Source organism: Bubalus kerabau, chromosome 16 (assembly GCF_029407905.1).
Source record: "Bubalus kerabau isolate K-KA32 ecotype Philippines breed swamp buffalo chromosome 16, PCC_UOA_SB_1v2, whole genome shotgun sequence".
NCBI lineage: Eukaryota > Metazoa > Chordata > Mammalia > Artiodactyla > Bovidae > Bubalus > Bubalus kerabau.
Window position 1 is genome coordinate 55782714 of NC_073639.1, and position 12813 is coordinate 55795526.

Sequence of the window (12813 nt, forward strand, 5' to 3'; positions counted from 1 at the left end):
GCAGACAGATTTCAGAAGGGCTTGGATAACATGACCCCTGATAAGAGGGTCACACACACACATATATACATAACTATGCATGTGTCTACATCTATGTATGTAGACACAAACATTTACACGCATATATACATACATATTTAGATAGATAGATAATGTATGTGTTTATGAGATTCTGTTTCCAGCTAGGAAAACTATTGATAACATCTACTATGAGACTCTTGGGGCTTCGAAGCCCCAGGTTTGATCCCTGGGTTGGGAAGACTCCCTGAAGAAGGAAATGGCAACCCACTCCAGTATTCTTGCCTAAAATATCCCATGGCCAAAGGAGCCTGGAGGACTACTGTTGAAAGGGTTGAAAAGAGTCAGACGCGACTGAGAAACTGAGTACGTGAGACTCTTATCAGCAATCATGTTATCCAAGCTCTCCTAAATCTGCCTGCTCAGACTGACCCTGTATGAAAAAAGTCAGCCTACTGGACTTAGGAAAGAGAAGATCTGTTAAAGATGTATAATGAAAATTTTGACCAACGCTCTGGTATTTTTAAGCATTTTCACATACATACATTATATCATTTAGGTCACGGGTTGGCAAACTCTTTCTGTAGAGGGACAGACAGTAAGTGTTCTGTGAATCAGACAGTCTCGGTCACAATTGTTTGGCTCTGTCCTAGGATGGTGATACTGCTGCAGACACTGGGTAAATGAATGAACACGGAAATGAATGGCTGTGTGTCAATAAAACTGCTTTCACAAAACTGGGGGTAGGCTTGGGCCCCAGGACCATCGTTAGGCAGCCCCTAAGTTAAATGCTCTCAACGATGAAGAGGTGCTGTTTTTATCCCCATTTTTACAGATGAGGAAACCAAGTCTTGGCAAGGTTGATACAGTTCAGCCAGTCAAGTCAGCGTCAAACCCAGATACTCAGACTCCAAAGTTCATGTTCTATTTCTGCTACATAATTTCAACATCCATGTCTAAAAATAACAGATGAGGGACTTCCCTGGTGGTCCAGTGGTTAAGACTTCACCTTCCAATGCAGGGGGTGTGGGTTCAGTCCCTGGGTGGGGAACTAAGATCCCCATGCTATGCTACGCTATGCTAAGTCACTCCAGTCGTGTCTGACTCTGTGCGACCCCATAGACGGCAGCCCACCAGGCTCCCCCGTCCCTGGGATTCTCCAGGCAAGAACACTGGAGTGGGTTGCCATTTCCTTCTCCAATGCATGAAAGTGAAAAGTGAAAGTGAAGTCATTCAGTCGTGTCCGACTCTTAGCGACTCCATGGACTGCAGCCCACCAGGCTCCTCCGTCCATGGGATTTTCCAGGCAAGAGTACTGGAGTGGGGTGCCATTGCCTTCTCTGAAGATCCCCATGCCCCAAGGCAAAAAAAAAAACACACAAAAAAACAGAACATAAACAATAGAAGCAATATTGTAACAAATTCAATAAAGACTTTAAAGATAAAAATGGTCCACATCAAAAATATCCTAAAAAAACTAGATGAATGATGTGGGGATGAGGGTGGGTGGGGGGAGAAGAGTCTCTCTCTGAGCAGGAGTTCATTTATTTTGAGCTATTTGTCTTTGCTGAAGATGGTCAGGGCTCCTGTATTGCTGCGAATGGAAGAAAATAACAGACATACATCTCTCTAGGGCCATGGTTATTGAAGGATAAAAAAAATCTAGGCCTTTGAAAAATGTCAACCAAGGAGAGGAGACAGCCTCGTGATGAAAAATAAATGAATAAATGCACTTCCAACTTCAAAACTGGCATAAGAACTGGCATTCATTTTGACATATAAATGTTTAAACTAAACATTTCTATTTTGAGATAATTGGATAATTGTAGATCCCCACACAGAAGAAATAAGGCAGAGATTTCCTAGTACCCTTAACCTGGTTTCTCCTATGGTAATTCCCTACAAAATCATGTTACAACTATGAGGCTGACACTGATACAGCTGAGATATAGAATCTGCCCATCACCAGGATGCTGCACATCACCCTTTTATAACCATCCTCTCTTCCTTTCCATCCTAACCCTCCTTAACCCTTGGCAACCAGTGATCCCTTTTCTAAATTCTGTATTTCTTCCACTTCCATCACATCATACAAACGGAGTCATACAGTATATAAACTTTGGGGGCTGTTTTTTTTCCCACAAAGTGCAGTTCTCTGGAGGTTCATCCAGGATGTTTCAGACACCTTCTTCAGACACTTTGCTTCTTTGTTTTATTAAAAAAATTTTTTAATTGAAGTATAGTTGATTTACAATGCTGTGTTAGTTTCAGGTGAACAGCAAAGCAATTCAGATAGATAAATAGATAGACAGATACATTCTTTTCCTGATTCTTTTCCATTATAGGTTATTACAGGATATTGACTCTAGTTCTCTCTGCTATACAGTGGGTCCTTGTTGTTTATATATTAATATTTTATTTATAGCAGTTTGTATCTACTAACCTCAAACTCCTAATTTAGCCTCCTCTTTCCCCTTTGGTCACCATGAAGTTTGTTTTCTATGTCTGTGAGTCTGTTTCTCTTTTGTAAATAAGTCCATTTGCATCATTTAACATTAAGATTATTTTATTCAAGAGTTGTTATAATGAAGTATTTTGATTCAGATGTGTATCAAAGCTTTGATTCAAGCTTTCACTTGAAACATTTGTCTTATTATGCATCAGTTTATCAGATAAAATATTTGATAATGTAGATCTTAAGAAGATGAGATACAGGTCAGATAAAATTACACAGGAGATGGGATGGAGAGGAAGTCATGGAATTAAGCCTCTGTTGGAATGAAGATACTAAGATACAGAGAAAAGATGATCCACGATTTTAATGAAGCATATAAAATGAGGCTTCATGCATACAATGATTGCGCAACATACAATTTTTTTTTAAAGATTCCACATATAAGTGATAACATATGGTATTTGTCTTTCTCTGTCTGACTTACTCCACTTAGTATGATAACGTCTAGGTCCATCCATGTTGCTACAAATGGCAATATTTCATGAACATGCCTTTAAAAAACTAAAAACAGAATTACCATATGATCCAGCAATCCTACTGCTGGGCATGCATCTGGAAAAGATGAAAACTCTAATTCAAAACGATGCGTGCACCCCAGTGTTCACAGCAGCACTATTTACAACAGCCAAGACGTGGAAGCAAGCTAAGTGTCCACTGACAGATGGATGAATAAAGAAGGTGTGGTGTACATTTACAATGGAATACTAGTGTTTACTTCTTTTTATTACCGTGGGTCCAACCGCTCACATGTTGAACCGTGGGGTCGCCTCCTGTTGGCCTCCCTCCCCGCAACTTTCTCCGCCCCTCCTCTCCTTCGCCCCTCCTCGACTATGTGTAGGCAACTCCACCACACAGTTCTCTCCTTTCTCCTGAGGATACCACACAGAGTCCTTCTCTTTTCTTTGCAGTCTCTCCTGACCTGCAGGTTTCTTTCCTCAGCCTGAGAACATCCTCGGATCTTCTCTAACCAGAAATCATGTCTCTTTACCTGGACGTCCTTTCCAACTAACTGCTGCTGCTGCTGCTAAGTCGGTTCAGTCGTGTCCGACTCTGTGAGACCCCATAGACAGCAGCCCACCAGGCTCCCCCGTCCCTGGGATTCTCCAGGCAAGAACACTGGAGTGGGTTGCCATTTCCTTCTCCAGTGCATGAAAGTGAAAAGTGAAAGTGCAGTCGCTCAGTCATGTCCGACTCTTCGCGACCCCATGGACTGCAGCCTACCAGGCTCCTCCGTCCATGGGATTTTCCAGGCAAGAGTACTGGAGTGGGGTGCCATTGCCTTCTCTGTTCCAACTAACAGTCCTGCACAAAATTTCTCTGGAAGGATTGTAAGAACGTGGAGGTGTCAGTTGCCTCTGGAAAAGGTTGGAGGGCTGGGGACAGGAAAGGGAAGGTTTTGTGCTGTCCTGGGATGGCAGGAAATTACTACCTTTTGCGTCTTGGACCTATGCAAGTGGTACCATTCCACGCTACTGGCCCTTCACAAGCAGCCCCCAGAAGATCTTTTCAACGACATCGTTTTTCATGTGTCACATATTGTTCTATTCTTGGTTGGAACCCCATGTATTTAATCAAATCCCAGGCGTTCGATGTTTTATCTGTTTCCCAATTTTTGACACTGTGATGACTGTCATAAAACCCTCTTCGTGCTCAAGTTTTTGCCCACAGCTCTGATTATTTTCTGAGAATAAGTAGCTGAAAGCTGTCTGAAACCCACCAGACAGGTTCCTAAAAGTGAATTACTGGGTCAAAGAGGCTTTGTATCCCTGCTGCCAAATTCCCTGCAGACCATGCTAACACAGAAACCCCGGACAGTCCTTTCCCCCTCACAGTCTCTCAGGTTTGCCCGTTTTCAATCTTTGTTCATTTAATAAATTAAAACACGTGGTCTCATGCTGTTCATTTGCATCTCTTGTTATTGCCGAGGCTGACAGTTTATTCAATTGTTCATTCGCTATTATAGTTGGTCATCTGCATCTGTGGACTCTGCACCCATGGATTCAACCAACCACACGGATGGAAAAAATATAATTTTTTAATCCACAAAATTCCAAAAAGTCAAACTTGAGTTTGCCACATGTAATTGTAATCCATAAGTAATCTAGAGATGATTTAAAGTATGTGGAAGATTGTGCACAGGTTATGTGCAAAAACTATGCCATTTTATATAAGGGACTTGAGCATCTGTGGATTTGGGTATCCATGGGAGGTCCTAGAACCAATCCCCTGTGGATACCGAGAAGAAGCAAGTGCCCAATCGTGTCCAACTCTTTGTGACCCCATGGACTGTAGTTCACCAGGCTCCTTGGTGTTGGGGTAACAGGGTGATGATTCAGGAATCTCAGTCATCAACCTTTTGGTTTCAACCCATCTGGGGAGACATGCTGGTGGTCAGTGTGCACTTAACTTCCTCCACCTGCTGGGGCTTCAGTTTCTCCAAAACAGCTCAAGGATATAGCCCTTGAGGAGGAACTAGGGGTCCTTGACTTTGTTTCATGACTAAACTATTATTATTTTGTTGTGCTTCACTGCTTTCCTTTGCTTCTGCATTTTCTCACCTCTCTGATTAAATCTACTCTTTGAAACCTGGAGAAGGCCAAGGAGGCTGAAGCTCCTTTACAAACAAGAGGTGGGGGTTGGGGGGGCAGGGGGATATGGAGGGGTGTCTGTCCTCAGGAAGGCCCCACAGGGTCCCACTCAGTTTCAACATCTTGTCTATCCGTTTATGTCTTCTTGTTCCCACTGTTACTCTCTAGGTCTGCCCATTGCTTATCTGGTAAATAACTGATTTTTCTCCTGGTGAAAGTTTTTGCTCAGGACATCCCCAAGCGCCCCTTAAGGAAATCAGCTGGTCCTCCCAACAGCAGGTTAAACTCCAACCACACAATCAGTACTCTCTACCTACCAATGGTGGCAAACTATATTATTGTCCCAAAATATCTGTTGTCCCTCCCTGAGGGAGAATTGTACTTTCTTGCCCCATGAATAATAGCCTTGGTCACACAAGTTGCTGCTTTGGCCAAAGAAATACATGCAAGAGCACTAAGTGCCATTACGGAATCAACTCCGTGAAGCACCTCCTGACCGCCCTGCAGAATGTCACTTCTCCTTCTTCACACTTGGCGTGCACTTTCCTGGTAACTGTGACAGGCTTTACTTTCCTTTATTTGTGGGCTAATGGCTCCTGCCTAATGGGATGTAACCCCTCCATGGCCCGCGTGCACGCACTCAGTCACTCAGTTGTGTCCAACTCTTTGTGACCCCATGGACTGTAGCCTGCCAGGATCCTCTGTCCGTGGAATTCTCCAGGCAAGAATACTGGAGTGGGTTGCCACTTCCTTCTCCAGGGGATCTTCCCAAGCCAGGGATCGAACCTGCATCTTCTGCATTGGCAGGCAGATTCTTTACTGCTGAGCCACCTGAGAACCATGAGATCCATTCTAATTCTAAAAATAATCTTGATGGCTTGTCAAGGGGAGGTTTCCGTGTGCCTCTGAAAGCCCATTGTTGACACAGACCTGTCCCACTTCTTTCCACAATTCATTGTATTTTTCCACTCTTTATTCCCAGCCAATGGAAAGTGGATTTAAAAATAGGCCTGTGTATTACAGGAAACATCTTGATCATAGAAAAGAGAGAGAGAGAGAGAGAGAGAGGGACACTTCAAAGGAAGTGGACAGCGTGGTTGTCCTGCCAGCTTGAGGATGGACAGGGTCCTTGTGTCGTATGTGTTGGACTTGGCTGCCCCCTTGCTGACGCGCTCTGTAGCAATGTCCCCAGCCTCCTATTCTAGCTGAGACAGGGAGGGAGGGAGAGAGAGGGAGGGAGGGTGGCTTTGAAGAAATAACCTTCGCAGGAAATGCCTCCTGAAGCTGTCTGCACAGGAAATATGTACAAAGGGAGGAGGAGGAGAGAGACATCTGGAAGGGATCCAGTTTATTCTCAGCGGACACAACGTGGGGAACGTGTTCCATCGAATTTCCTTGTTCAGGGTGGGAGGGGGGTGCCCCGGCATCTCTCCTTCCTCTGTAGCCTGTGTCAACTTTAGAGAATCGCAGTGTGAGAGTCTCGAGTTAAGTTTTTCTGGGGGCAAAATGAGGACTGCAGCCCAAGGAGATGGCACCTCAGATAACTCTGAGAAACTGCTCCAAAGAGGCAGGGGCGAGGGGGAGGCCAGCATGTATGTGACTTTGGTGAAGGGGGAATGCATGCAATCAAGCATGTATTTTTTTCTGAAGGTTTCTGCTAGTCACAAGGAGCAGTCGTCACTATGAAGAATTTTAGTGCTTTTCTAGATATGAGGAGATAATGAGAATTGGGCTCGTAAGATCAGCTCCTGAAAATATCTATCTGAAGACCTGCCCAGCCAGTTTTCCCAGAGCGCAGAGTGCTTCATTTCTGCTCTCCACCCTGAACTCCTTCAGGGAGCTTTGGAGGTCAGCAGCTGCAGCAGCATATGATTTAATCCTTGTAGAGGTGGGTGGCAAGCACCAATTTGTAGTTGACACCTGCCTTTGTTTTCCTGAGAGAAGGCTTTTTTGCTCACTTCTACTCTCTCCCGCTTAAGCTCTCCCTGGACTCTCCTTTAAGGCAAAGACTTGTTTCCATCCTGGCTTCTACAGTTGCAGAGACATCGACTTTTCGAGCTGGGAGGAGACTAATCAATAGTTTGTAATTCCTCTCCTCTTATATTTCAGACCTTCCATTAAGGATTTTCAACTAAAACGCAGGACTGCAGAAACTAATTCATGAGAAGTCTCCCAACCAGAGCCCCTGAGAGACAGACTTCTGAGTGTGGAGGCTGTTCCCTAAGCTTGTGGCAATATTTACATGACCAAGGGCACCGCTGGAGCAGCGAGGTGCCTTCTGGGCTCCGGATATTGGGAAATGACACTTGAGGGCCCCTCACACGCATTTCACGATGCCCTTTTCAGACTCTTTGCACATCTCATCTCCCCCGACTCCACCAATAAAGGAGGGTGATAGGGTCCACATGGGGTCTCACTAATCAGATGGCTCATTATATCGACCTCACAAACAAAGAATAAAATCACAGTGACCCATGAGACTGGCCAAATTGCCCAAATGGCGCGCTGCTTTCTCACTGGCGCCCATCTTCTCAAAGCTGCGATACCACCAGGTTCCAGACCTCTGGCTATGTAACCATCCCCTCAGAGAATTTTTCATTGGTGGGGTGTAAGAAGGACTCCGTCAGAAAGGGAGGACACTGGTTCTCGTTAAGAGCCAGTCGCCCTCTCTTTTCCCTCTAATAAATTTCCTTTTCCTTGCCTGACTGCCCGGCTCGCTCTCTTTCCCTCTGCACTTGCCTAACAGAGGGTAAATATTTTTTTCACTTGGGATTAAAAAAACAAAACAAAACAGAATCCATGGGAGGTGAAATAATTTGCCAAAGTCTGTCCATCATGTTAGTGCAAGACTGGGATTCAGCTTTCCATGCACGCAAACTTGGTCTCCAGCCCCATTCTTCGCACAGAGCTCCTAAAACCCTTGGAATTTCCTAGTGTTGAGAGCCAGGAAGGTGTCTTCTGTTATGTTAAGAAGGTGACTTTTTGGAAAGCACCTGAGGGTGGCGGCTGGTTGTCAGGGGAACCAAGCACGTGATTGGAGGGTTGGAACTTTTGGTCCTACCCGCCTCCCACATCCATCCTGAGAGAAAGAGCGGCCACAAGTTCAATCAGTCACCAGCGGCTGGTAATTTAATCCATCATGCCTACATAGCAAAGCCTCCAAAGAAACCCAAAAGGACAGAGTTCAGGGTTCTGAGAGCTCCCAGGGTGGTGAACACGTGGAGACGCCAGGAGAGTGGCATGCCCCAGGGTGGGCAAGGGCCCTGCCCTTCCCCCAGCCCTTGCTGCATGCAATCTCTTCCACTTGGCTGTTCCTGAATTCTGTCCTTTGCAATAAATTGGTAATCTAGTAGCTAAAATGTTTCTCTGAGTTCTGCTAGTTGCTGTAACAAATTAACCCGAACCCAAGGAGGGGATCACCGGAATCTCCAATCTATAACTGGGGCTCAGGGCTTCCCTAGGAACTCAGTGGTAAAGAATCTGCCAGTGCAGGAGACACTGAATCGATCCCTGGGTCTGGAAGATCCTCTGGAGAAGGAAATGGTTACCCACTCCAGTATTCTTGCCTGGAAAATCCCATGGACAGAGGAGCCTGGTGGGCTATAGTCCATGGGGTTATAAACAGTAGAATACAACTTAGCCACTAAAACGACAAAAAAAGCAGATTTTACAAAACTGTCGTTTCTGTATAGGTCGAAATCAGCAGTTTCATATGGTTCAGGCTCGTTTGGGGATTCATTAGAGCTTCAGAGGTAGCTGAAGTTATGAGAATGATGCTGTTCTCCCCTTGTGTCCTGAAGGGAAACCGTTCCCATAAGCTCCCATCAGAATTTTCCTTATGTCTCACTGGCTAATGGCTGGGTCACACACCCACCCCAGTGACCAATCACTGTCAAAGGGAACACCATGGACTTACTGACTTATCTCAGTCATAAGTATCTCCTAGATACTAGCCACCAAAACAAAATCAGGATTTGGGCATAGCAAGGAAGGAAGGTGATTTGGATGGGGGCAGTGAGGGGGGATGTTTTAGGTGACAATATGGTGTTAGGGGTCAGTGCAACTAAGCCTAGGGACAGTTTTCCCCCAGTTTTCTGGGTGACAATTTTCTGGGCGACTCAGACTGGCATCCCAGGGTCAGGCAGTGATACTTCACTAAACCTTCCAGTTCTTCAGAGGAGGCCAGTCACTGACATGGATGAAAGGAGATGAGGTCAAGGGCTCATAAAGCCTGAGAGGTTCACAAATAGCATGAAGGGGCTGCATTCCTGCATTACTGCAAAAACTTGAGAAAGAAGAGACTGGGAGTCTGGTGTGACTGCCCCTTTAACTGGCCTCATATCAACCTCTTAAACAGATGAAGAGCAGAGATTTTTTTTTTTTTTTTTTTAAGGAAGAGCAATTCAGGGGCTTTTTCCAAGGCAGCTGGCACTTCGGAAAGACATTTTTGCAAAAGCACAGAGTCTTTGCAGTAGCTTTTTACATTCTCACAGCAGCTCCAAAAAGGGGGAGCCGCCAGTGGGAAATAAAAAAGACAAAGAGAGGCTTTCCCCTCTGCCTTCTGAGGTTCTGGGGATCCTAGTCTACCAAAAAAAATAAATAAATTCCATTTTGGAAACATGCCAGCCTACTCTTGTGCTCACTAAATTCCCCAAGCATGGATACGGAGGCGAGCTCACTGCCTCTTGGGCTGTAAAATGCCAAGTTAGCGAAAACTCCTTGCTCTGATTTTTCATCCGGAAAGGAGTGAATACATCGCCTCCCTCCCTCCCTGGTACATGGAGGTGAGTAAGCAAGGTCCCATCTGAGCCAGGGATTGGTCTCAACCCCCTGCCTGTGACTATGTTAGCTGCTCAGCTGTGTCCGACCCTTTACAACCCCACGGACTGTAGCCCAACAAGCCCCTCAGTCCATGTAATTCTCCAGGCAATAATACTGGAGTGTGTAGCCATTCCTTTCTCCAGGGGATCTTCCTGACCCAGGGATCAAACCTGCGTCTCCCACACTGCAGGCAGATTCTTTACCCTCTGAGATACCAGGGAAGCCCTTCAATGCCCTCCGTCCCCTCAAAACCCCTGGACAGCACCCTCTCCAACAAGAGGCCCACATACTATTAATCATATGTTCCTAGGAGGGAACCACATTGTTAGGGGAAACGCTGGCTGAAACCACCTGCCCTGGCCAGACAAGGCAGTAGCCACTTGCACGAGTTGTCTTGCAACAGGAGGTCCTGGCAAGGAATGAGGAACTAATTAGCTACCACTGTCTAGAATTCGAGGAAGGTCAAAAGGAGAGAGGAGACGCCAGCCCACATGTCCTCCCAGAACCCTTCTAGTTGGAATCCATCTTGGCTGAGCAATGTGTGGGCCACCATGAAGGACCCTGAGTCAGAGCGATTGGCCAGAGACAGCCCAGAAAATATCACCATCACTATAAAACCCAAGACCGAGAGCCACATTGCAGAGCAGTTCTCCTGGGTTCCCTCACCCTCCTGCTCGCCACCTGGGCGCCCCTTCCCAATAAAGTCTCTTGCTTTGTCAGCACGTGTGTCTCTTCGGACAATTCATTTCTGAGTGTTAGACAATAGCCCACTCTCAGGCCCTGGAAGGGGTCCCCACTTCCTGCAACAACATGAGCACTGTGTCGGGTCCTCTGGGAAGTGGACACTGAGTTAGAAGGACGAGAGCCTCACTGGGGGTGATGCCTGAGACAGAGGAGAGGAAGCGGGACTGGGGCAGGCAGATCTGAGGGTCTCAGCCAACCCCCAGCCCCGAGCTCCAGAGCAAAGACTGCCCATATGAAGGATTCCACGCAGGATGGAAATGGCCGACCCTGTGCCCCTACCACACTCGGGCACTGCCTGGGGGCTGCCTCTGCTGAAAAGCCGAGATGGAGACTAGATGCTGGAGCTGTCTGATCACCACTCCCACAGCGGGACAAGATCTTTCTTGGAGGGAGATCTGAGCGTGCACTGCCACAGTGGCCGTGCAGGCATGCGTGTGCATGTGTGGCACCCCAGGAAACAGGCAGCCCTGTGCACACAGCCCTCTCCCTCCCCCTGCCTGAGTGTCTAGCTGCTGATTATTTCTCAGACCCTGTGAGCTTCAGGGGCAGGAAAAGGGACACAGTCCAGAAGGGGGGCTTATCTTTTCTTTGCATTTGCTTGTTAAAAATTGGATCTGTGGACTTCCCTGTTGGTCCAGTGGTTAAAAATCTGCCTGCCAATGCAGGGGACACGGGTTTGGTACCTGATGAGGGAAAACCCCACCTGCCACTGGGCAACTGAGCCCGTGCACCACAACTACTGAACCTGTGCTCCAGAGCCCACAAGTCACAACTACTGAGCCCGGGCACTGCAATTGCTGAAGCCTTTGCACCTGGAGCCTGTGCTCTGAAGAGAAGCCACCGCAATGAGAAGCCCTCACCTCACACTGCAACTAGAGAGTATCCCTGGCTCGCCGAAAAGCCCATGTCCAGCAACAAAGACCCAGCGCAACCAAAAATAAATTAATTAATTTAAAAAAAATTAGAGCTACAGCATCGAAACCCCATCACTTTGCTTTTTATGACATAAACTCACAAAGTCTGTGCCAAACCTCACTACATGCTGATCTTGTCCTTCTGTGAGCCCTGGAGTAAAGGAGTCACTGGGAGACAAGATCCTTCAGATCAGAGAAACCAATACTTGGCAAAACTATCTCTAATCTGCCTCCATGATTATTTCCTTTGCCCATGTTGAAAAAAATCCCCAACACAAGATCCATTCCAGGAGGGCATGGGAAAGGTCACGCATTCAGCCTCCAAGTGAAGCCCAGACACAACTTCCGGTTTCGGTGGTTACAGAGAAGCACAGTGCCCCCTTCTCATCAGGAGTGGATGCTCCCAGGACCAAGGAGCCATCAGGGCACTCCCCAGGTGTTTGACAGGCACAAAACTGTGCTCTACTTACGTGCTCTCTGCTCTTTGCAAACTTAGAATGTGCAGCCAAGGAAAAGAGATAAAAGAGAAGGCAGATGTAAGAGCTTGGAAGGCGAGCTGAATAGTAATTTTATAATATCATACAAAACACTGAGCTCATCATGGCTGGGGGACAAGCCCCTCCAAGAGCAGATTTTTGTCTCCCTTTGTTCATTCATCTTTTCAAAGAACCTGCAGCAGAACCTGACTTCAAATGTTGCTTGAATTAATTCTGCTCTTCCCCTAATACTTAAGTTTCATGGAGGAGCTGAGGCATCTCCAATAAAAATATGAATTAAACAACGTGGAGAGCTGCTTTTTTTTTTTTTTTTTTTTTCTTCTCTTGTGCTTTAGAACATCTGGTTCCTTTGTTTCTGGGGCAGGGCTGTCGTCCACAGCAACTTGGTCATGGATTTGATCAGCCTCTCTTGTCCCTTGATAAAGAGCTGGGAGCAGAGACGGAGAGAAATCACGACTTGTGCAAATAAGCACCGAAGTTTTTTTTTTTTTTTTTTTTTTTTTTCCCGAAGTTTTCCAAATGCTGGATGCACACGTATACTCTGTCCTCTCCTATTTTTAGGATTGAATCCTAATCACAGCCCGGAGCAGCAGTTCTCAGCCAGGGACATTCTGCCCGCCCTCCTCCCTGCAGGGGAAGTACTGCAGTGTCTGGAGACATTTTTGATTGTCACAACTGGGAGGATGCTTCAGGCCTCTCTTGGGTGGAGGTCAGGG

The 12813-nt window shown here is 46.4% G+C and overlaps 1 protein-coding gene and 1 long non-coding RNA gene across 2 annotated transcripts in view; one reads left to right on the plus strand and one right to left on the minus strand.

The window, feature by feature from the left end:
- Positions 1-12813, minus strand: part of LOC129630309 (uncharacterized) — a 213439-nt gene that overhangs the window by 144081 nt on the left and 56545 nt on the right. The gene's annotated exons all lie outside the window — the stretch shown is intronic.
- LOC129630312 (uncharacterized) lies at positions 5031-7556 on the plus strand. The gene is made up of 2 exons (XR_008703637.1): positions 5031-5162; positions 7231-7556. It is a non-coding gene; the product is annotated as an uncharacterized LOC129630312 (long non-coding RNA).